Below are 25,459 nucleotides of genomic sequence, written 5' to 3'. Positions count from 1 at the left end.
TGGAGCCCCAGAACCTTGCTCTTAATTATATTTTACATAGCTGATGCTGGGCAAGGGCTGAACTAGGAAACGTGGGAGATTTTTATGTACACTTTATTGAGGTAGGGTTTTTTATTATTAGGAGAAATAAAATAAATGCACAAAATGCTGTGATTTATTACAGTGGAACTTAACGTAGCTCATCTTTTGGGAATCTGTCACATCATTCTTCACCTATAACTCAGTGTATTCTCCAGCTGGGCATGGATTCAAGGCACCTAATTCAACTAACCAAATCAGGTCTTTAACCAAGCAAATTCTTACAACCAATACAAGCATGTTAGGTTATAGCTTCATGAAGATCCAAAAGAAATACTTAGAGTAATCTTCCTTACTCTATGACGTACTCAGAACTGTTGCCTCTAAATGAGAAATTGCAACATTTATTCTGATCTTACGGGGTGCCTCCCACAGCAGTTACAGAATATTCATCTCAGATCTCAGAATGGAGGCAGGGATACATATACCAAACAACACATTTGAAGAGGCACTCTCAGGGTTAACAGGGCCCAACTTTCTCCTACATTAAAGCTGCTTTTTTTTTTTTTTTCTTTCTCTGGCATCCCCATTCTCATCCTGATCCTGAACAGTCTTTCGAGAGACAGGTGCAGTCTAGTTCTTAAAGTGCAAGGCTAGGAATTAGGAAGTCATAAATTCTAATCCCAGGCTCTGACACTGGCTCTCTCTGTGCTTTTAGACAAGGCAATTATGGCTAAAATGGACTTGCCTGTGTGCAGGTGTGCTAGACTGGACAGGAGGCACAGGAATCTCCTTCCTTTCTTTACTGTATTTCTGCAGGGCACAGACAGACAGCTGATTTGCAGGGCTCCAGAGACTAAGCATCAGGGCAGGCTCCTTTTGCCTGCAGTGCTGATTGGGCCCATCCCAAAGCATTTCTTTGTGGGATGTGAGCAGAATCATGGCCTGTTTATTTGTCTAGGCTCTTAGATTGTGCTCATCCCTGCATTGTCCAAATAGTGGGCTGACTGCGCTGTGAAGATTATTTGCACACCCATGGGTGGTGGGTATCGCAGGCCAGGGGAGGCAGAGCCACTCCAAACAGCCAGGCATGGCCCTGCCCATGCTCTGCCCTGAGGCCACCTCCTGCTTCCCGCTCTTCCCCCATTGCCCCAGCCCAGACAGCTCCTCTTCCCAGAAGCAGGTGGGGCTGGGGCTAAGGCAGGCCGGCTGGTGGCCCGGGACTCGGGGCAGCTGGGGCGGCACTTGGCTCACCCAGTGCTCTGGAGCTGGGGTCACTGGGGCAACCCGCCCAGCGATCTGAGGCTGGGGTTGCTCAGGTAGGCCAGCTGAGGCTGGGGTGAGGGGAGCAGGCAGCCAGGGCCAGATGGTGGGCCTGGACTCCTGGCAGCTGGGGCAGGGCTCCTTCAGCTGCAGTGGGGGGCTCGGGCAGAAGGGGCTGGGATGGGGGCTAGCCTCCCCGAACAGGCGGCTCACACGCTGCTCATGGCACCACTTTTTCAAAGATGAAGCCAGGGGCACGACTGACCTTATGTGCTCATGCCCCGCTCTCATCTGGGCATCTCTTCCTCGTATGCAGAGCTCTCCAGTAGTGTGGGAGTTACAGTTTGACTTTCTCTCTCAGTTTTCCCCAGTGTAAAAGGACTTCAGTGGAGCAGCACATGCTTGTGCCAGTGGACAATTTAGCTTAGAAAGCATAAATGCAACATACAGCGAGTTATCACGTTGTGGTGATAGGTGAGATGCCACTGTTATTGTTTGTACTATCTAGGAGTGTTGTCTAGTGGCTTGAGCACTGGACTGGGACTCAGGGGAGCTCTCTCCCTAGCCTGCTCTCTCCCTAGCCTGCTGTGTGGCCTTGAGCAAATTGCTTCACCTCTCCATGCCTGTTTCCTGATCTGTGAAATGGGGATAACAATACTTATCTCCTTTGTAAAACGCTTTGAGGTCTACTGTTGAAAAGACCTAGGTATCTCTGGTAAATGTTGACTTTTTGAAAACAACCACTGGCAGTTTGGAATGTACAAGAATCCTGCTCTCTGAAGTGATTTATGTATTTCAAACTCCTGCCTACTCACAAGAATGAAGTCAACAGACAGAAGGATGAGGGGATGTGATTACGCTCACAGGTGCTGTGTGCATGTAGGTGCTATAGTGAACCGAAAAAAAGCTACTAGGTTAAAGTCTGGCATGTGAAAATGTCACCTTCGGACAAAAAGGAGATGCCTTGGCACTGTCCCTTTAAAGTAAACACATCTGGATCGAAGCTACACCAATGCAGCAGACTGCAGCTTCCACTTTGTAACTCTACGAATCACTCTATGTGGAAACAGAAAATGATTCTCAGTTTGGAGGTAAGTCCTGAAAGTCACATTGGCTTAGTGGGAGTCACGTAGCTAATACTTCCTACAAATGTTTAGTCGCGTCCATGTCATCGTAATCATTTATCGACATTTGTCCCTTTTCACTTAAATTCCTTTGGACAGTTTGGGGAAAATGTCTGTGTCAGTGTCCGAATTCCTTTTGGTTTGTGAAATAGTATTTATGACTGTAACCTTCGGTGTGGATTAGAACCTCCAGTTTGTAGCAGAAACAGTGTAAGGCCAGGTCTATACTCTTGTCGGTATAGCCATACTGGTACACAACATTGGCAAAGCCCTCCTCGTATGGACACAGCTGAGACTGGCAAAACTGCACTTTTGCCGGTGTATCTTAGTCTAGCCCCCTTGAGTGAAACAAGCTATACCAGTAAGTAAAAGCACAGTTTGCCTGTATAACTGTACCTACACTCGGGGCTTGTGCCCGCACAGCAATATTGGTCAGGGTCCACACTTCTTCACACCCCTGACTGATGGAGCTATGCCACCAAAAGCTTAGAGTGTAGACCTGGCCTGTGTCTGAGAAGCTAAAACAGGGTCTTCAAAGGGCTACCAACAATTGAATACTGTAGTGCTACCTTGGTGGGACAATAGGGTTGCTACTGGCAGAGCCATTGACTTTTAATGACCCTCTGCCCAACATCCAAGAGGGGGTTGGAGTATGGAACATCCACAGAGGAAGAAGAGAAGAGAAAGAAAAAATGGGTCTCAGGCTGCTTTGAAAAACAATATACCCGATAGGCAAGGGAGGCAGCCCATCACCAGAAACAGGAGACCCCACTGGAGGAGTGGTGGCAGACGGGGCTTTGCTGTCCAACTGTCTAATCGCACAAACCTAAAGACCCTTGGTCCACCCTTCCCCAAGGTCCCACCCCTGCCCCCTCCTTCTTCGAGGCACCCCCCCCATTCACTCCAGCCCCCCCCCCGGTCGCTCACTCTCCCCCACCCTCACTCGCTTTCACCGGGCTGGGGCAGGGGATTGGGGTGTGGGATGGGGTGCGGGCTCTGGGCTGGGAGGTGGGGCTGAGGGGTTTGGAGTGTGGGAGGGGGCTCCAAGCTGAGCCTGGGGCAGGGGGTTTGCGTGCAGGAGGGGGTTTGGGGTGTGGGCTCTGGGAGGGAGTTTGAGTGAGGGAGGGGGCTCAGGGCTGGGGCAGGAGGTTGGGGTGCAGGAGGGGGTGCGGGCTCTGGGAGGGAGTTTGGGTGTGGGAGGGGGCTGGGGCAGGGGGTTGGAGTGTGGGAGGGAGTTCAGGGTGCAGGGTCTGGCCTGGCGGCACTTACCTTGGGTGGCTTCGGAAGTGGCGGCATGTCTGCCAGCAGTTCCTAGGCTTCTGGACAGCCAGGTGGCTCTGTACACTGCCCCTTCCTGCAACCACCGCCCCCGCAGCTCTCATTGGCTGTAGTTCCCCATTCCCAGCCAATGGGAGCTGCGGAGTCAGCGCTTGGGGTAGGGGCAGCGCACAGAGAACCCCTGGCTGCACCTCCTCCGAGGAGCTGCTGCCAGACATGTCGCCACTTCCAGGAGCAGCGTGGAGCCAGGGCAGGTAGGGAGACTGCCTTAACCCTGCTGCGCCATCAAACTTTTAGCGGCCTAAAATCTCCCGGATTGGCTTCAGTAGCTTGCGGGAGATTGAGCCCAATTCCCGGAGACTCCTGGCCAGTCCAGGAGGGTTGTTAACCCTAGCTGTCCCCCAAGGGCACTGACCAACCCAAGGACCCTCAGGAGGGTTAACGACTCAGGGGGAGGGGAGGGGAGCATGTTCAGTGTTTTTTTGTTTTGCCTAGATCTGAAACTTTCCTTGGTTTCTAAAAGCAAAGAGAGAGAGAGAGTGTAAGAAGTTCCTGTGCAAAGCCTGAGTTCCTTGCTTTACCTGCCATGTGTCCTTGAAGAGTTAACTAGAAACCAGAGCACCCACAAAGGGGAAACTCTGGGTAGTGTGCCCAAAGGGCTGGCAAGGCTCGGGAGGTCTTGGGGCCTAGGGCAGCTGGACCGTGGAGTCCCAAGGACAGGCTACAAACCAGTACCTGGGAGTGTGCCCTAGAGGCCCAGCACTACAAACAGGCTGGGCCCTGCCCAGACCCACGCGGCTTAGCTGCATGTGGGATCCAGAGGTTGGGCCTGATTAACTCAGTTTGGTGATTGTCAGACAGGTCTGAGACATTTATTTCTTGTCAAATGTTTTTCATGTTAATTTTCTGGTTTTCTTAAAGTCATTCCTATAATAATAACCCGGTACTTATAGAGCCCTTATCACAGTACTATATGAGCACCTCCTGGTCATTGACGGGAGGGGGTGAGCTTCAGAGCCTGAGCCACAACTTCAAAGCACTCGTACTAGCATGAGCCCCCACTAGCCTGAGTCTGTCAGTCGGGGCTGGGAGGCTCGCTGCCTCAGGCCATGTGGACATTACCAGAAAGTCTCTGGGAGAGCTGGGAACTGAACACAGGCCTCCAATGTCCCAGTCCAGTGTGTTAACGGCTACGCCTTCTTCTGCCGTAATACTGCAATGCTGTGACATTAACCTCTCTCTGTCATAAAGGTAGCCACACAAAACAATGCAGCTTCTGAAACACATTGGCAAATCTTCACTTGAGTTCCCCAGCAATGTACTAATATGGGGAAAGAAATTCTGGTTCTGAAATGATCGTTGGTTCCTGTTGAGCGAAGTATGAGATGACACATGACATGACCGAATGTACTCAAGAAAAGTCGATAAATCCACAACATGTGTGGTGCTCAGCCTTGTACCACAACGCTTAACCAGTGAAGAAGCATAAGTGTTTCCACACATGCCGTTTGAACCGTGATGCATATAATACATAATATATCGAGAAAACCCCCCATGAATTCAAAATAATGTATTAATAAATTGATTTCTGTGACAAACAATAGCAGCGCATTTATTGCTTCCAAAATTAGTACACGGGATGTTTTCAGTAACAATAAACATTTTTCCTAAAGCAAACCTTAATGTTACATTATAAAAGCAATTTGAAAATGGATCTTCTGCCTCCCCCTCTAGTTCTTACCAGCAGGTGGCATCAGTACCTTCATATCTTGAAAGACAGGCAGGCTGAGCTACACTAGGGAGAGTAAAGCTCCAGGCCTTGGGAAGCACAGGGAGGGATTTCATGCCAGCTGCCTTTCCCCACGCAAAGTTATTACTGTTGCTTTGAGTTTCTGAATGGTGGAAGGATTCTGGTAAGAAAAGTGCTGATGCATATGAGGATGTGAGAACCTGTGTCCCATCACTGCTATGTCTTCCGGTGGCCAAGCCATTTTAGGAAATGAAACAATCATCACATTTGTTTTGAACCTGAAGGACAGTGAGCAGAAAAACGTCTCACTGGTAAATTAATCGAACACAAGGTGCTACAAAAGGCTGAAGCGCCTGATTCATGAGAACCCAAGCAATGCTTAGGAACAATACACTATTTCTTCGTTGAAAGCAAGGGCCTGAACCTTTGAGGTGCCGAGCACCCTTAAATCCCTTTGACTTCAGGGGGAGTCAAAGTTTTTCAGTTCCTTGCAAGGGGTATTCAGACTGAGTGCCAAGAAAATCTCTGTCGGATAACAACAGAGACCTCATTAGCTAGTATGATTCACCTGTGACATAGATAAATACACAATGGGTTCTGATCAATATCCCATCCCTAAATCAGTTCATCTTTTTTTATTCTGTGCAGAAGCAGCCCTTTCTCCAATACTCTGAGCAAAGCTATGTAAGTTGGCAAAACCAGACTGACTAAGCATTTACATACATACATGAATGGATTCTCTGCTTAATCAGGAGCACAACATACAAGATCTTGCAGCTTTTTAGCAGCCATTACTTATCCACTGATAGTTTACCAGCTTTAAAGTATCTATTTCCTCTATTTGAAAAAGCAGCTACCTTACCAAATTCAACTGGTATGAGATTTAATTTCCCTCTTCCTAGTAGCTATACCAGTGGTGGGCAACCTGCGACTCACAGGCCGCACTCAGCCCACCAGGGTAATCCTCTGGTGGGCCGCGAGACAGTTTGTTTTCATTGCCGTCCGCAGGCACGGCTGCCTGCAGCTCCCGGTGGCCGTGGTTCGCGGTTCCCGGCCAATGGGAGCTGCGGGAAGCAGCGCGGGCCTCAGGGACATGCTGGCTGCTGCTTCCTGCAGTTCCCATTGGCCGGGAATGGCAACCTGGGGCCACTGGGAGCTGTAGGCAGCCGTGCCTGCATATGGCAATGTAAACAAGCTGTCTCATGACCCGCCAGTGGATTACCCTGACAGGCCGCAGGTTGCCCACCACTGAGCTATGCTGTACTTTCTGAAAGAAACACAAACCACTATATCTTGTCATCTGTTGTCATACACATCTATATTTCTTGCAGTGTGTCAAATGGTTAAGTATATTCTGGTTTGCACATGCTGTTAATGATTAACAGCTGTCTGCTAGAGTAACTGGTTTTTTCCTTCATTTCTAAAGTCATTAGCCATCTTTAGAGGAGAAAGAAGAACAGCATTGCACTGGATTCAGTAGGGACTTGTAAATACTGCATTGATGATACAGAGGATGACAAAGCATTTGGAATCTGTGCCACAGCTTTTAGCTGGTCTGTTTGCTATTAGGTTTCAAAATGTGTATGGATAGAGGTGCATGACAGAAAGGATGGGCTTGGGGTTAAGGTACTGGATTGGCCTGAGACTCAGAAGATCTGCATTAATGTCCTGGCTTCGCCACAGACTCTCTATATATGACCTTGGGCAAATCACTTAATGTCCTTGTGTCTCAGTCCTCTACCTATTAGATGGGGATAATACTTCCTTCTCCCACCTTTTGTCTGTTTGATCTCTGTAGACAAAGCTTGTCAGGGCAGGGATTGTCTCTTACTGTATGTTTGTGCAGTGACTAGCACAACAGGGCCCTAATCTTGGTTGGGGCCTCTACATGCTATTCTACTACAAGTAAAAACTAAGGATATTAGCAGTAGGACAGATTCTGCACTGACTCACTCCTAGGTGTTCACTGTGCTTATCTTCAGGTCTCTTAGAGGGCTGGGACCAGGTACCTTATCGATCACCTCTGTCTCTGCATGGCAGTGGTCCACCATGACAACTGCAATCACCAGAAACACTAGAGTTGGCTGTGCCTGGGCTGAAAGTCACAGGAGACTGGACATTCTGTGCAGCTATGGAACTCCCTTCCACCAGACATCAGATGTCACCATATCCCGAGCGAAATTTGGACTCCACCTCTTTATGCTAGCATTCAGCTCAGATGGCAAATGAAAATAAAAACGCCAAAGATTTAGATTGTAGATGATCTAAGCAAAGATTTACCCATCTGTAAAGGGCTCACAAATATGGGTTCTAAAGAAATTATTTCTGTACACATGTATGTAGAGGGTTTAATTCTCCCCCACAGACCCACATGGAAGGGGCAGGAAACTGAGCCGGTCAGAACTTCCTCCCACTCCTTGTCTTGTCTTGTCTTGTCTTGTCTCTGCGGAATGAGTAGAGGAGTTAGCCCCTAAGCCCTTGTAACGTGTCAGATCTGTGGATATGAGGGAGACCTGCAGAGGGCAAAGCCATAGGCATGGAGGTCCATGCTTCCACTCTGCATTCCAGCAATCCCCAGAGCTTCTTTGAAAACTCACAGCTGCTTCTGTCCTTGAAGCAGAGGCAGACATTGCATACAATACTGCTGACAATGTTACCATTAGCTTACGTGATGAATGAGGGGGGACGATGCTGCAAGCTATAGCCACCACTCTAGCCCTGTCCCCTTCCGACCTGTGGCTCTCCTGCTCTGTGGAGCACCCACTCATGGAAACTGAGGGATGATCACACACCCATTGTGAAATTTGCCATTGCTTGTTATCTTTTCTAGAGTGTGGTTCAATAACGTCGAAACAATGGTGAAATAATCACTAATGTGGATTTTAGGAACCGTCCACTGCATCCAGTGTTGCTCCTAAACATTTTGGAAAACTAGTTTCAGACACAGTTATAAAGTAGTAGGACTGGGACTGTCCTGTGGTGAATATAAGCTATATAATATGTCTATACTGTGTGTACTATACCAGTATGCGTGTACTGCTAATATTCCTGTAACTAGAGCCAGAGACACCGACTTTCTACGTTCCCGGGGGGTGCTCGACCCCTGCTCCACCCCAGGCCCCACCCCCACTCCACCCCTTCCCCCAAACCCCCACCCGCCCCATCTCTTCCCGCCCCTGCTCCGCCCCCTCCCGCGCCGCAGTGCCGCCTGCACACTGCTGAACAGCTGGCCACCGGTGGGTGGGAGGCACTGGGAGGGAGGGGGAGGAGCTGATCTACAGAGCTGCCAGTGGGTGCTGAGCACCCACTGTTTTTTTGCTGTGGGTGCTCCAGTCTGCACCTATGGTTAGAGCATGATCAGGGACTCATACCGAGCAATTTCACATGCTTAAAATCCATCAGCCATTCATTTAGCCCTTTTCTTCAAACCCGCATGCTTGTATTTCAGTGTATATATACAGTGCATTCCACAACAGAAATCTAAAAATTGGGAGGCTCCTACCAGAGACTCCACAATTAACACTCGGCTATAATTTCACACTGCAAAATTTCAAGACACTGTGTGCCGAAAGCTGGTAGATCTTGCTCATATAATGGCGGCCCCTTTGCGAAATGTGACAGCGAACACCCTAATTAATCTTAGAAATGTCAGAGCCCACTGGAAGTAATTGGGCCTGACAGTTCGAGGGCTAATTAACTTCAAACCATGCATCTTATTTTTGCTTCCTCCACGCTTGTAGGTCACTTCTTTGCTTTATTTTTACATGACACTTGTTCTGTTTGGAGCTGTATTACTGCCTGCCTGTTTGTGCGGAGGCTGATGTAAAGGTTGAGAGCAAAGTGTATCTAAATAATTGCCAGGTTGGGTGTATTGCAGGCAGTCACAGGAAGTCCCCTAGTGTATCCTGACTTGAAGGGAATACAAAACGGCAGTAAACTCTGGGCTAGCCCCCTGGGAACCGCTTAGTGCAGGAGACTGTAAGAATAAAACCTCATGAGGTCTCCTATTCCCATGCCTCAACAGTGTCTAGAAGCAGAGCCGTAACTAGGCATTTTAGTGCCTGGGACGAATAACCATATTTGTGCCCCCTCCTGGTTTTTTTAATCATTTTTCCGCCCCCGCAGCTTTGCGCAATGGGCAGCTGCCCCCTTCACCCCGCCCTGGGCTATGGCCCTGTCTAGAGGCATAACAGTTATCACTTTCAATCCCCGGCAGAGTGGTGGGTGAAGCCATTATCATGCTTCAACATTGTCCAGCAGCCATAAAGAAGTGGTTGCACAGCGCAGTTTTATTAGGCCCGATCCCACTCCAGTTTAGCCGGAAACTGCAACATGAGCAGGATGAGGTTTGCTGTGAGCCTCTGCCAAGCCAAGAAGGTGAGGATTTTGTGCTGCATAGAGCTAACGAAGAATCCTAGGCTCCTCTCCTTCACTCCACCACCTTTTACTTTAATCTCCTCTTCTTTCCCTGTTTGTAACTATTTTTGTAGGTATTGAATATGCATGAAAAGCATTCAGTTGGTTTCAACTCTTGCAGTTTTTCTCACGCATCAGTCCAGGCGCACAAATTCCTTCTTTCCAACATAGACAGTGGGTTTTGAATAGCAGAATTTTGAAAGGTACGGTACACTCCTGCGGCTTAGTTCACCCCCACTGGTGCAGGGATGAATATATGTGCAACTTGCACTCCCCTGCATCAGCAGGGACCACTGCACCAAAGGGCGAATTCACCCCAAGGGAGGGTAGCATTAAACTGTGACCAGGATGGCCTAGGAGCCCTACCCTTGGAGGCTGCCTGGGTAGTGTCTTGAATTGGCTCAGCTCCCTGACTCCCCAGCCATCTCACCCACCCTCCGCAGTGACTCCTTTTGAAGTGTCTTCAGGTTCCTCAACAGAGTAGGGATTGTGAGTGCTCTGTGCTGGTCCATACCCCCTTCCAAGCAGACTTTAGTTTTAAATGTCTCAAGTGGTGGGGCTCCCATCACTTCCTTCGCAGACTGTTCCATAGCCTAATGCTGTAATTCTCACTCCTAGAAGGTTTCTCCTTTTATTTAGACTACTGTTTCTTCTTGCTTAATTTCATTCCATTACTACATATTATTCTGACTTGTACCAATTCTTCACCCTACTTGGCTCCTGATCTGTCCTTACCTTGGTAAAACTCCATTGACTTCTTCAAAGGGTATTGCCTGGGGAATGATCACAGAATAGGTCCCTTGGCTCTTACATCATTCAATGTTTATGGAAAGGCATAGAATGGGATAGAGAGGGAAAGTAAGGGAAAAGGGCAGCTAGTAAGGGCTTGTCTAAGTCAAGAAATTGCCTAAAGTAGCTATTTTGGAATACCTCCCCATAAGGACACTCTTATTCTGAAATAGCTATTCTAGTCAATTTCCCCATGTAAAAAAAACATAAATAGAGTTGGAAGGAAATCCCAAATTAGACTGTAAGGTCTTTAGAGCCGGAACTGTTTCTGTCTGTACAGCACCTAGCACTGTAGAGCACTGAGTCTGATTTGGGTTTCTGGGTGCTACAGTAATACAAACACTAACAAGGAGCCTCTCCTTCTTAGCATCACAAGAACTGGGGTCCAATCTAGTGATAAGGCTATCTGTGGGAGTCAGGTCTGTCTATGCGGAGGCAAGGCACTTCAGATATGAACTATGTAGTACCCGAGTAGGAGGATACACTGCAGAGAAGGGAAATTAGGAAAAGTGTGAGAGCAGTTTCCACGATATGCATCTGATGAAGTGAGCTGTAGCTCACGAAAGCTTATGCTCTAATAAATTGGTTAGTCTCTAAGGTGCCACAAGTACTCCTTTTCTTTTTGCGAATACAGACTAACACGGCTGTTACTCTGAAACCTGTGAGAACACTATACCTGATTGTCATGGGGTTCATTGATCTTAATTTCTTTTCAGCTAGCACTCTTCTTCAGCTGCCACTTCACACTGCTCCAGCCAATATCTAATTATCCATCATATGCCTGGCACAGGAGTATCTAAGTGCCTAGTGAGTGTGGTACCTCGTTAGCATTCACTGAAACCTGTTGTAAAGGGATAGTACTGAAAAGAAAAGACTCAGTTCATTAATGAAGTTGCTTAGCCCTGGTCTACACTACGAGTTTAGGTCGAATTTAGCAGCGTTAGATCGATTTAACCCTATACCCGTTCATACAACGAAGCCATATTTGTCGACTTAATGGGCTCTTAAAATCGATTTCTGCACTCCACCCCGACGAGGGGATTAGTGCTGAAATCGACATTGCCGGGTCGAATCTGGGTTAGTGTGGATGCAATTCGACAGTATTGGCCTCCGGGAGCAGGCCCACAGTGCTCCATTGTGACCGCTCTGGACAGCACTCTCAACTCGGATGCAGTGGCCAGGTACACAGGAAAAGCCCAGCAAACTTTTGAATTTCATTTCCTGTTTGGCCACCGTGGCGTGACCACACAGACAGAGCTCATCAGCAGAGATAACCATGGAGTCCCAGAATCGCAAAAAAGCTCCAGCATGGACTGAATGGGAGGTACTGGATCTGTTCGCTGTATGGGGAGATGAATCCATGCTATCAGAACTCTGTTCCAAAAGATGAAATGCCAAAATATTTGAAAAAATCTCCAAGGGCATGAAGGACAAAGGCTATCACAGGGACCCGCAGCAGTGCCGTGTGGAACTTAAGGAGCTCAAGCAAGCCTACCAAAAAATCCAAGAGGCAAACGCTCGCTTGGGGTCAGAGCCCCAGACATGTCGATTCTATGATAAGCTGCATGCCATTCCAGGGGGTGCCCCTACAACTACCCCACACCTGTATGTACACTCCTGCAAGGGAGTCTCACGCAACAGGGATGAGGATTTTGGGGATGAGGAAGATGATGAGGAGGGGGAGGTTGAAGATAGCGCACACCAGGCAAGCAGAGAAACCATTCTCCCCGACAGCCAGGAACTGTTTATCACCCTGGAGCCAATACCCTCCCAACCTGGGCTCCCGAACCTTGAAGCCAGAGAAGGCATCTCTGGTGAGGATACCTTTGTAAATATAATATGCGGTTTAAAAGCAAGCGTGTTTAATGTTTAATTTTCCCTGAAGACTTGGGATGCATTTGCGGCCAGCACAGCTACTGGAAAAGTCTGTTAACGTGTCTGGGGATGGGGCAGAAATCCTGCAGGGATATCTCAATGAAGCTGTCCTGGAGGTACTCCCAAAGCCTTTGCAAAAGGTTTCTGGGGAGGGCAGCCTTATTGCATCCTCCATGGTAGGACACTTTAGCATGGCAGGTCAGTCGCACATAGTCTGGAATCATTGCATATGAAAGCATGGTAGCGTGTGGTCCCAGTGTTTGCTGGCATTCAAGCAACATCCGTTCTTTATCTTTCTGTGTTATCTTCAGGAGAGTGATATCATTCATGGTCACCTGGTTGAAATAGGGGAATTTTCTTAAGGGGACATCAGAGGTCGCCGTTCCTGCTGGGCTATTTGCCTGTGGCTGAAAAGAAATCATCCCCGCTGTTAGCCATGCAGTGGAGGGGAGGGGTGAAGCAATCATCCCAGAGAATTGGGTGTGGGAGGGGTTTAGTTGGGTTTGTGCTGCACGTTAACTCGAAAACATAAGCCCCTCCTTTTAAATGGCCAATGTGTCTTTTTCAATTTTAATCTCCCTTTTTTTCCTCCCGCAGCTGCAAATGTTTCAACGCTGCGACTAGCATCTCCGTCCTAGAGGCTAGCGCAGATAAGAAGGCGAAAAAAACGCACTAGCGATGAAATGTTCTCTGAGCTCATGCTGTCCACCCAAACTGAAAGAGCACAGCAGAATGCGTGGAGGCAGACAATGGCAGAGTCCAGGAAAGCACAAAATGAACATGAGGACAGGAGGGACGTGCGAGAGGATAGATGGCTGGAGCAACACGAGAGGTGGCGGGATCAAGAGGAAAGGTGGCGGCAGCATGATGAAAGGAGGCAGGATGCAATGCTGAAGCTACTGGAGGATCAAACTGATATGCTCCAGCATACGGTTGAGGTGCAGAAAAGGCACAGACCGCAACTGCAGCCCCTGTGTAACCAACCACCCTCCTCCACAAGGTCCATAACATCCTCACCCAGATGCCCAAGAACGCGGTGGGGAGGGGGCCTCCGGCCACCCAGCCACTCTACCCCAGAGGACTGCCCAAGCAACAGAAGGCTGGCATTCAATAAGTTTTGAAGTGCTGTGTGGCCTTGTCCTTCCCTCCTCCCCTCATCCACCACCCCACCCAGTGCTTCCCTCCTCCCCCACCCCTCCTGGGATACCTTGGCAGTTATCCCCCTATTTGTGTGACAAATTAATAAAGAATGCATGAATTTGAAACAACAATGACTTTATTGCCTCTGCAAGCGGTGATCGAAGGGGGGAGGAGAGGGAGGCTGGCTTACAGGGAAGTAGAGTGAATCAAGGGGGCAGGTTTTCATCAAGGAGAAATGAACACAACTGTCACACCGTAGCCTGGTCAGCCATGAAACTGGTTTTCAAAGCTTCTCTGATGCACAGCGCGCCCTGCTGTGCTCTTCTAACCGCCCTGGTGTCTGGCTGCGCATAATCAGCGGCCAGGCAATTTGCCTCAACTTCCCACCCCACCATAAACATCTCCCCCTTGCTCTCTCAGATATTGTGAGGCACACAGCAAGCAGTAATAACAATGGGAATATTGGTTTCACTGAGGTCTAACAGAGTCAGTAAACTGCACCAGCACGCCTTTAAACGTCTAAATGCACATTCTACCACCATTCAGCACTTGCTCAGCCTGTAGTTGAACAGCTCCTGACTACTGTCCAGGGTGTCTGTGTATGGCTTCATGAGCTAGGGCATTAAGGGGTAGGCTGGGTCCCCAAGGATACATATAGGCATTTCAACATCCCCAACGGTTATTTTCTGGTCTTGGAAGTAAGTCCCTTGCTTCAGCTGTTCATACAGACCAGAGTTCCTGAAGATGTGAGCGTCATGGACCTTTCCCAGCCATCCCACACTGATGTTGGTGAAACGTCCCTTGTGATCCACCAGTGCTTTCAGCACCATTGAAAAGTACCCCTTTCGGTTTATGTACTGGCTGCCTTGGTGAACCGGTCCCAAGACAGGGATATGTGTTCTGTCTATCGCCCCACCACAGTTAGGGAATCCCATTGCAGCAAAGCCATCCACTATGACCTGCACATTTCCCAGAGTCACTACCCGTGATAGCAGCAGCTCAGTGATTGCGTTGGCTACTTGGATCACAGCAGCCCCCACAGTAGATTTGCCCACTCCAAATTGATTCCAGACTGACCAGTAGCTGTCTGGCGTTGCAAGCTTCCAGAGGGCTACCACCACTCACTTGTGAACTGTGAGGGCTGCTGTCATCTTGGTATTCTTGCACTTCAGGGCAGGGGAAAGCAAGTCACAAAGTTCCATGAAAGTGCCCTTACGCATGTGAAAGTTTCCCAGCCACTGGGAATCATCCCAGACCTGCAACACTATGCGGTCCCACCAGTCTGTGCTTGTTTCCCGGGCCCAGAATCGGTGTTCCACAGCATGAGCCTGCCCCATTGCCACTAGGATGGCCAGATTGCCGGGGCCCGTGCTTTGAGAGAAGTCTATGTCCATGTCCTCATTGCTCTCATCACCGTGCTGCCATCGCCTCCTTGCCTGCTTTTGCAGGTTATGGTTCTGCACATACTGCAGGATAATGCTTGAGGTGTTTACAATGCTCATAACTGCCGCGATGATCTGAGCGGGCTCCATGCTTGCAGTCCTATGGCGTCTGCATGGGCAATCCAGGGAAAAGGGCGTGAAATGATTGTCTGCCGTTGCTTTCACCAAGGGAGGGGAGACTGACGACAAGGGCAAATGCGAGGTGTTTATGTACAATGCTCACAACTCCAGCGGTGACCTGAGCAGACTCCTGCTTTCAGAGCTATGGCGCATGCAGGAGCAATCCAGGAAAAAGGGTGCGACAGGATTGTCTGCCATTGCTTTCATGGCTGGGGGGGATAGGGGGTGACTGACGACATGTACCCCAAACCACCTGAGGCTACCTTTTCCATTATCTCATTTATTTTTAAGTAATAAAGAAAGAATGCATGGTTTCAAAACAATAGTTGCTTTATTTCGAAGGGGGAAGGGTGGTTGGCTTACAGGGAGTTAAATTCAACAAAGGGGGCGGGTTTGCAGCCATGAGAAACTAGTTTTCAAAGTCTCTGTGATGCACCACGCACCTTGCCCATCCCGCCATACACGTCTTCCCCTTACCCAGGCATCACGTAGCACACAGCAAGCCGCAATAAACAATGCAAATGCTAGTTGCGCTGAGGTTTGATCAACAGCAGCAGCGAGCTTGTTAATGTCCAAAGGCACATCGCACCACCATTGCTCCTTACTCCTGTCCAGGGGTCATGAGCTGTGGGAGCAAGGGGTAGGCGGGGTGGGTGCGGCCGTGCGGTGCTGCTGCCTGTGACAGCAGCCAGGTTGCTGGAGATCAGGATGGCAGAGTTGCAGCGGAAGTGGCGGAGCGAGCAAAGCAACACTGCATTGCCGCTCCGAGGACAGTTAAAAGTCATATGCAGGACGACGGCTTTCAGGCCTATTGCACGATCGGCTGCTGGATTGCAGGAGCTCGGGATGGCAGAGTTGCGGCGGAAGTGGCGGAGCGAGCAAAACACCATTGCTGTTCCAGATGGCTACAAGTCCTACTGATGAGGACGGCTGCAAGACTTCTTCTCCGGCGACAAAGGAGATGAATATGATGCGCCTAAAATCTAACCAATCCCGAACATGTCCCAGAGTCACTACCCTTTAGACTTGCCTGCAACAGCAGTGGTGACGGAGAGCTGAGCGGGCTCCTGCTTGCAGTGCTATGGCGTCTGCGCTGTTAACCCAGGAAACAAGCCGTGAAACGATTGGCTGCTGTTACTTTCACAGAGGGAGGGAAGGAACGAGGGTTGACTGATGACAGTTACCCAAAACCACCCGCAACAAATTTTTGGCCCCATCAGGCATTGGGAGCTCAACCCAGAATTCCAATGGGCAGCGGGGACTGCGGGAACTGTGGGATAGCTACCTACAGTGCACCACTCGGAATGTCAACGCTAGCCATGGTACTGTGGACGCGCTCCACCGACTTAATGTGCTTAGTTGGGACGCACGCATTCAACTTTATACAATCTGTTCCCAAAAATCAACTTCTATAAAATCGGCCTAATTTCATAGTGTAGACATACCTTTAGAGGAAAAGAACTGCTATATGTAACATCTCCTTTCATAGCTGTTGGATTAGGAGTTCAGTGTAGTCAAGAAAATGTACAAATATTTGCAAGATACTATATGTAAGGTTTTGTTGTTGTTGTTTCAGTTTTTAAAATAATAAGCACATTTTCTGTTATTTGAACTGTTGTAACTAATCAGAAGTTACATGGGTTACTGTGAATTATTTGTACCTAAATAAAGAGGCCCAATTCTGATGGACAAAGAGGCTTCTGAGAAGTTTGTGGGCTGTTGCAATGAAGTGGCAAATACTGTAAAATGGAAATGACAGCATGAATCCCTTTCATACATGCATTGTAATATTTCCTCTGCAATCATGTCTTTCTCCTTCTTACCATTTGAGGGAGATAATTTTGTTGAATTTCACTTTTTCTTGGGCAGTTGTTACATTTTTAAATCCTGTGTGAAATGATGTTGTGATGGCAAAAGTTTGACATGATTCACTGCAAAACAAGGTTTTTGTGAATAAAACTACAGATGAAAGAAAGCCAAGACACGGATTCATCAGACACCAGAATCCAACTGCAGAAATTATCAGTCTTTTGCTTTCACTAGGAGGATTCTGTAAGTTCTAGGAAATCGCCTTCACAAGCATCTCCTCATCCGCATTAGAAATGAACCATATGGCAACATGGCAGGAGCTGTCAAGTCACTGTTGGGGAGGCAGGGGGAGACTTTGAATAATGGAGCAATGAGTGGGCTATATGTGTTCAAATTACTAAAGCTCCCACTAAACTAATACAAGTCTCATTTTTAATGTAGTTCTTAATTTACCTTATCCTGGCTCTGGCTACGGCTACTTTGTGTTGCTCTCGTGACGCACATGGCCATGATTCTAGTTTAACCAGCTGGCGGAAGGTTCCTCTAGAGTGAGGAATCCCCAAGTGGTATATTATTGATTGATTTTATTTGTATTACAGTAATATCTACAGACCCCAATCAGAGACCAGCACCTCTGTGCTAGGTGCTGCACAAACCAAAAAGATGCCCCATACCTCATGGAGTTTACAATCTAAGTAAGCTGCTGTAATGGTTCTTCTGCCATTCCTTACCCAGCATAACGATAGTGCCTGGGAGGAAAAGGCCTCTCTGTAGGCCGGTGTGCGTAAGTTAGAGCAGCCTCCTATGTAAGGGACCAGTCCAGTCTCGAGCCAGCCCCAGGATCAGAAAGCCACTTTGCCTCTACCTGTGAGCAGCAAAAGATCACGGCCTTTATCTTTAGCAGGTTTATTTTTTCAAAGAAAAAAGACCCCCTCAGTGAGTGAGCGCTATTGCTCTGTAAAAATGTTTGCACTGGGGCAGGAGATTCTAGAAGTGTAAATATTAAAGTTTGTCCTACTTGGGATGTCTATGAAGACCAAAAGGAGAGTTAACAGAGATTCTAAAATCCGTTTATGTTCTGCCAGATGAGATAAGGGCACCTGAATGTATGCAAACCTTTCAGATGATTTTCTTTCTGAGTCAGTCTGAAGTACCATGCACACAAAGCAGCATTGCTTGTTTGGGTTCAGGGCAATTCTTTTTATTCTGGAGGTAGCATCTCCCCCACCCGCAATCTAAGCATTGTTGACTTATTTGAATGAATTATGTGACTGTTTGGAGCAGCGACTGCATGTGCAAAGTCTGGCACAGCAGAGTGTCCATCTGGATACAGATAATAGGGCTTCCAGCTTACTCTCTGCAAACAGGGTGAACCTATGGCATTTTCACACTAGAGAATTGTATGTGCTCTGGAAATAATGAGGGAAACTAACTACTGGTTGGTGGTCAATTTGCCCTGATATTGGGAATGTTGTGCCTGCACAGATCTACATAAGGACAGCCATACTGGGTCAGACCAAAGGTCCATCCAGCCCAGTATCCTGTCTACCAGTGGCCAATGCCAGATGCCCCAGAGGGAGTGAACCTAACATGTAATGATCAAGTGATCTCTCTCCTGCCATCCATCTCCACCCTCTGACAACCAGAGGCTAGGGACACCATTCCTTACCCATCCTGGCTAATAGCCATTAATGGACTTAACCTCCATGAATTTATCCAGTTCTCTTTTAAACCCTGTTATAGTCCTAGCCTTCACAACCTCCTCAGGCAAGGAGTTCCACAGGTTGACTGTGCGCTGTGTGAAGAGAACTTCCTTTTATTTGTTTTAAACCTGCTACCCATTAATTTCATTTGGTGGCCCCTAGTTCTTATGTTATGGAAACAAGTAAGTAACTTTTCCTTATTCACTGTCTCCACACCACTCATGATTTTATATCCCCCCTTAGTCTCCTCTTTTCCAAGCTGAAAAGTCCTGCCCTCTTTAATCTCTCCTCATATGGGACCCGTTCCAAACCCCTAATCATTTTAATTGCCCTTTTCTGAACCTTTTCTAATGCCAGTATATCTTTTTTGAGATGAGGGGACCACATCTGTACGCAGTATTCAAGATGTGGGCGTTCCATGGTTTTATATAAGGGCAATAAGATATCTCTGTCTTATTCTCTATCCCTTTTTTAATGATTCCTAACATCCCGTTTGCTTTTTTGACTGCCACTGCACACTGCGTGGACGTCTTCAGAGAACTATCCACGATGAGTCCAAGATCTTTCTTCTGATTAGTTGTAGCTAAATTAGCCCCCATCATATTGTATGTATAGTTGGGGTTATTTTTTTCCAACGTGCATTACTTTACATTTATCCACATTAAATTTCATTTGCCATTTTGTTGCCCAATCGCTTAGTTTTGTGAGATCTTTTTGAAGTTCTTCACAGTCTGCTTTGGTCTTAACTATCTTGAGCAGTTTAGTATCGTCTGCAAACTTTGCCACCTCACTGTTTACCCCTTTCTGCAGATCATTTAGGAATAAGTTGAATAGGACAGGTCTATAGGATAGGATATCTAGCTGTTACTGTTTTTTTTCTTACTTTCTATCAAATATGCGACTTGTATTAAGCCCGTGGTGCTTGACTCAGAATTTCATTGGGCTTTAGAAGCTGGAGTATAATGGCATATGTACAAGTAAATAGTATTTACTTTAACTGTTTTTTACTCTTTTTTATTTAACTGTTCCAAATGTGACAGTGCAAATAATTATGGACATTTTGCTACTGTCTTGATAACTATGAATGTTTATGTAGCCACTTACATTTTGGCAAATTGAAACCTCACTGTTAAATTCACAGCTGCATACTCAATTTGCAAGGAAGGGCTCAAGCACTGGACTTCCTTGTTAAGCTGATATGAATGCTTCCTCTTTCTTCTCTTCCTATACCCAAAAAACAAAATAAAGAAAATAAACTGATGTTTTCTCCTGTCAAAACCCGAGTACAGTTGATAACATCATTAACCTCTAAAGCTGTGTGGGGCATGCAGCTTCTCCAGATGTTTTCTGCAGTGTTGAATTTGCCAGCGATAGGCTACAAAACCCTTAACCCTGCACTCAGGTTTCGGTAAGTAATTTAAATTATCAATGATTTTTCAACTATTTCGTTGGACTAAAGTTTAAAATATGCAGCACCTACATAAGCGCTTTACAGTTTCAAAGTGAGAAGTATAAATAATCGGATACCAAATTTGGATCTTTAGCATTTTTAACTGGCTTACTTTATTTGTGTACAAAAGCATCTTTGCTCACCTATAAGCAGACTCTGATGGCTTTGGATATAATATAAGTGTGATCTACCTGGTCTCTGATCCCACTCCCACTGACTTTCTATTGACTTCAATGAGAATTGAACCAAGCCCCTGACTTCTACTGAGCTAGAGGGATCTTTGGTCTCACCCAGTCTGACCCAGTATGGCCGTTCTTGTTTCTATAGCATATGCAATATGAAATCAGTATATTATGTTTCGTGACAAAGTTCCTGCTCTACCTTGGTGGGTCTTGCACTTATTGGCAGATTTGCTTGCCTTGGAGCTTCACGGCAGCCCTCAGCTTGGCTGTTTTCTGAACCCACAGTCCAGGTCGACGCCTCCTGTGTCTGATCAGAAGTTGGGAGGATTTGGGGGGAACCCGGGCCCGCCCTCTACTCCGGGTTCCAGCCCAGGGCCCTGTGGAATGCAGCTGTCTAGAGTGCCTCCTGGAACAGCTGTGTGACAGCTACAACTCCCTGGGCTACTTCCCCATGGCCTCCTCCCAACACCTTCTTTATCCTCACCATAGGACCTTCCTCCTGGTGTCTGATAATGCTTGTACACCTCAGTCCTCCAACAGTACGTGTTCTCATTCTCAGCTCCTAGTGCCTCTTGCTCCCAGCTCCTCACACGCACACCACAAACTGAAGTGAGCTCCTTTTTAAAACCCAGGTGCCCTGATTAGCCTGCCTTAATTGATTCTAGCAGCTTCTTGATTGGCTGCAGGTGTTCTAATCAGCCTGTCTTAATTGTCTCCAGAAGGTTCCTGATTGTTCTGGAAACTTCCCTGTTACCTTACCCAGGGAAAGGGACCTACTTAGCCTGGGGCTAATATATCTGCCTTCTATTACTCTCCTATAGCCATCTGGCCCAACTCTGTCACAGTTTCTAATAGTATGTTCCCTAAAAGCTGCACTGTATGATGCTGTTAGGCATGAATATGCTGTTCAGGTTTCATTATGCGGCTGTGTGTACTCGTGTTTTTATGTTCTGGGAGCAATAACATGGAGGTGTTCTGTTCAACATCTGTAGCCATAAAATTGCTGAAGGACTTTGTTATACTGAATGTTGTGACCTTCACCACTACCTAGGACAAGACCTCTGCTCTGATCATTAGGAGGGTTGGAAGGAAGAAGGATTTTGGAAATGGGTCAGTGGGTTCTAACAGGGACAGAGGGTAACTAAAATGAGAAAAGTTAGGCCATGTTTACACTACAGAGTTAAGTCGACTTAAATTTTGTCGACGATCATAAGTTGCTTTAATAACATTGGTGGAGCATGTCCACACAACACTCCTTGTAACACCTGAGCATGTCCACAGTCATTGCTTTTGCATCAACAAGAGAGAGTGTTGCATCGTGGGTAGCTATCCCACTGTGTAACTTGCCACCCTCTGTCACCCTTTGCCACTGGGAGCTCTGGGAACAGATTGTGGTGCATCATGGGGACATGCTCGCAATCCTGTGATGTAGTTCTTTCCGTCCCATCATTTTCATGGGTTTCATACTTCCTACTTGGTTTCACACCATTTTTCAACAGCCCCAACTGAACAGAGAACCGCCGTCTCTGCCTAACAGTGTGGATCCTGAGCTGCTAACCATTGTGGTGATGAGCATTATGAACACAACTCAGCTGGTCCTGCAGTATTTCATGAGCTGCAAATCAGAGAAAGAATCAGTGATGCTTGTCCTGCTGTCTGCCATAGAAACAAATAATTCAAGATTGCTGCTCACATTCATAGAACAGCTTGCCACAGTGGACTGTCGGTACTGGGCTTGGGAAAAAAGCACTGATTGGTGGGATCGCATTGTAATGCAGGTCTGCTACGATGAGCAGTGGCTACACTCACTGACATCAATGTGAGATAGTCAGGGAAGATGCATGATGCACACATCTTTCAGAACACTGACTGGACTGTATAGAAAGCTGTGTGCTGGGACTTTCTTTCCAGACCACAAGATTCCAATGGGGGGTGAGCAAATGCCCATAGTGATCCTGGGTGACCCTGCATACCTTGATCCCCTGGCTCATGAAGCCTTACACCGGGAACCTAGGCAGCAGCAAGGAGTGCTTTAACAATAGGCTCAGCAGGTGCCGAATGATGGTTGAATGTGACTTTGGCCAATTAAAAGGATGCTGGCACTATCTTTTTGGCCGGTTAGACCTCAACAAGGCAAATACTCTGATGATCATTGTGGCCTGCTGTACTCTCCATAATATTTGCAAATCAAAGGGAGAAAAGTTTCCCTAGGGGTGGACCACTGAGGCTGATCAGTGCCAGAGCTGGAATGCTGATTTTCAGCAGCCATATACAAGGACAATTAGTGGGATGCAGTGGGAGGCTATTCGAATCAGGGAGCCTTTGAAGGAGCAGTTTGACAATGATTCCCAGTAATATGTTTTTATGTGATTCATTTGGCTAGACAATGTTTACTTGCTGCTATGCATTGCCCCTGCTATGCTTGCTTCTTGAGCATTAATTGCGAGGAGCAGATAGTCCTACCTATAGCCAGTGTGTTTCAATGTTAGCACTGAGCGATGTAGGTATGTCTGTATTTCACAAATAAAGACATTTAATTTCAAAGACTCAAGTTTAATAACAGGATCAAATGCAAACTTTTGGTCAAACAGGGGACATGAAAGTGAGGAACAGTCTCACAGTTAGGGCTCTCACACCTGAGTGTAACTCCAGCTTTCACTGGGAAACCAGTCCCCAGGCGTGGAGTGCATGGGATTGTGTGAGGGACCGGTAACATGTGATGAATGCAAGGGTGCGGGAAGTTTGGGGAGGGCATGGACTGGTGTTGTGTAGTGGCTGAAGGGGGAGTTGGGCACAGATTTACTGCAATTGCAGGCTGACGAGGGACTTCAACATCTCTGTCTGGTCCTCAAGGAGCTTTATCATCTGCTCCTGCCCCTGTGTCCTTTCCTGGCTATCCAGCTGCAGTCTTTCATATATTGTCTCCCTCCATGCTCTTCTTTTGCTCTGAGCTGCATCTGTAGACTGCAGCGCCTTGCAAAATAAATCCTCCTTACTCATCCTGGGTTGTCGTCTTATCTGATGGATAAGGCTCCGCAGGTGTGGAGGAGTGTGTTCCCCAAGGGCACATCTGCAGAAGGCAAAGAAACAATGAACAGAGACAGGATTGTGAGTGCACTCACAGTCGGGAATCACAATAGTTACACACATCTCTTTCTCACTGCCCCTTGGCTAGCACACATGTTGCATAAATTATAATTATGGCTAATTAGCAGGGAAGGGAGGATGGACATGGGGGGAAAAGGGGAGAAAGGGAGGTTTGCGAAGGGGGTTACTATAAGCAGCTAGGGAGTCTATTTCCACAGGCTGGGGTAATTGAACCTGATATCTCACTCCTAAGGGTAACCCATCTCCTGCATGCATTTGCCTTCAGACCAGTTCCATATGCCACTCGCCTGTGTGCCGATCTGGTCCCTGCAGAAATAATTGCCAGATGGTGTAGCAAAGCTTCCTACAGCAAAGGTAGAAACAAGGCAGCTCTCCCAAGGAACCTTCGGCGGAGGATTGCAGAATATCTACAGAAGAGTTTCCTAGAGATCACTATTGAGGATTCAAGAGACATCCCTGTGTACATTAACAAACTTTTCTGCCATGGCGTAGATTGACAGGCTCTGTTGTTAATTTCTGTCCCTTATCCCTCCTCTATCATATAACAAAGTACAGGAGAGCTCAATCTCCTCTCACTGTGCAGTATGAAAGCAAACTGAACACTTACCGGAGCTCCCCTCTCCTGCATCCTGCGTGCCAAAGCTGGAATGCTGGGACTGGCTAGACCCCTCTGGAGTGGAAAAGAGATCCTACTCACTGCGACACTGGACAACCCTGTGTGTATTCCACATCATCCTCCATCTCCATCTCCTTGTCCTCCACTTCCTTATCAGGGTTGAGTCTGCTGGCCACTGTCTCCAGTCCCCCCATAATATCCCCGGGGCTCTTGGTGGTGAAGGTAGGGTCACCACTGAGGATGGCGTGCAGGTCCTTATAGAAGCGGCATGTCTTCGGTGTTGCACCAGAGCGATGGTTGGCCTTCTTTGCCTTCTGGTAGGCCTGCCTCAGCTCCTTGATTTTAGCATGACACTGCTGCATGTCCCTTTCGCGCCCCTTCTCCTGCATGCCACTAGCAATCAGCCCACAGGTATAGAAATTCCTACAGTTGGTGAGAAGCTGCAGCTGCACAGCCTCCTCTCCCCATAGACTCAGCAGATCCAACAGCTCTGGTGTACACCACACGGGAGCGCGTCTGCTACAGAAAGCTGGCATGGTCAGCTGGGAAGATGCTGTGTGAACTGTGCACACCCAGCAAACAGGAAGAGAAATTTCAAAAATTCCTGGGCCTTTAATGGGGGAGGGGCACATACTTGTGTACCTTCAGGGCAGCAGAGTTCAAACTGCTTACCAGAGTGGTCATGATGGGCATTGTGGAACACCTCGTTGAGGCCAATTAGGGCAACAACCCAGTGCGGTGTCTACACTGACTCTCTAAATAAGTCACAAAAAGCTCTTATGCCACTCGTTGAGGTGATTTTATTATGTTGGCATAACAGAGTAGTTACGTCGGCGGGAGGAACATTTCAGTGTGTACACCTCCACTGTTTTGTTGATGAAAGCTGACTTTTGTTGACCAAACTGTGTAGTGTAGACAAGGCCAAAGTGTCTGGTGCTGCTGTAAGTGACTTTGCTTAGAGTTGGGGGATGTGATGTTTTGTTTGTGGATTGGAATGTGCTACAGGCCAGGGCACTTTTAACAAATGCCAGATCTGTTGATTGGCTGTTAGAGATTATGGCCAACATCTTCAAAAGCGACTAGTGACTTTGGGTGCCCAACCAGAGACACCTAAAAGGGGTCTGAGCACCTGTCCTCTGAAAACAAGGATTCTGGCTGCAACAGAAGTGGAGCTGGAAGGGGAAAAGGGTATGGCTCTATGCACCCTCTCCCTATTTGTTAATGAATCAAATGAATCAAGCCTACCCAATGTTTAATTTGCCAGGTTTTCAAAAGAATATATTCCTGCAGGCTGTTTGAAACAGGCTTCATTATGCATGTCTTTAAAATTGCCAACAGGCCTCCATAGGACCTAATTTAACACATTCATTTGCTCA

This window comes from Lepidochelys olivacea (genome assembly GCF_965140295.1).
Source record: "Lepidochelys olivacea isolate rLepOli2 genome assembly, chromosome: 1".
Taxonomy (NCBI): domain Eukaryota; kingdom Metazoa; phylum Chordata; order Testudines; family Cheloniidae; genus Lepidochelys; species Lepidochelys olivacea.
The sequence above is the reverse complement of the archived record's forward strand: the minus strand, read 5'-3'. Positions refer to the sequence as shown.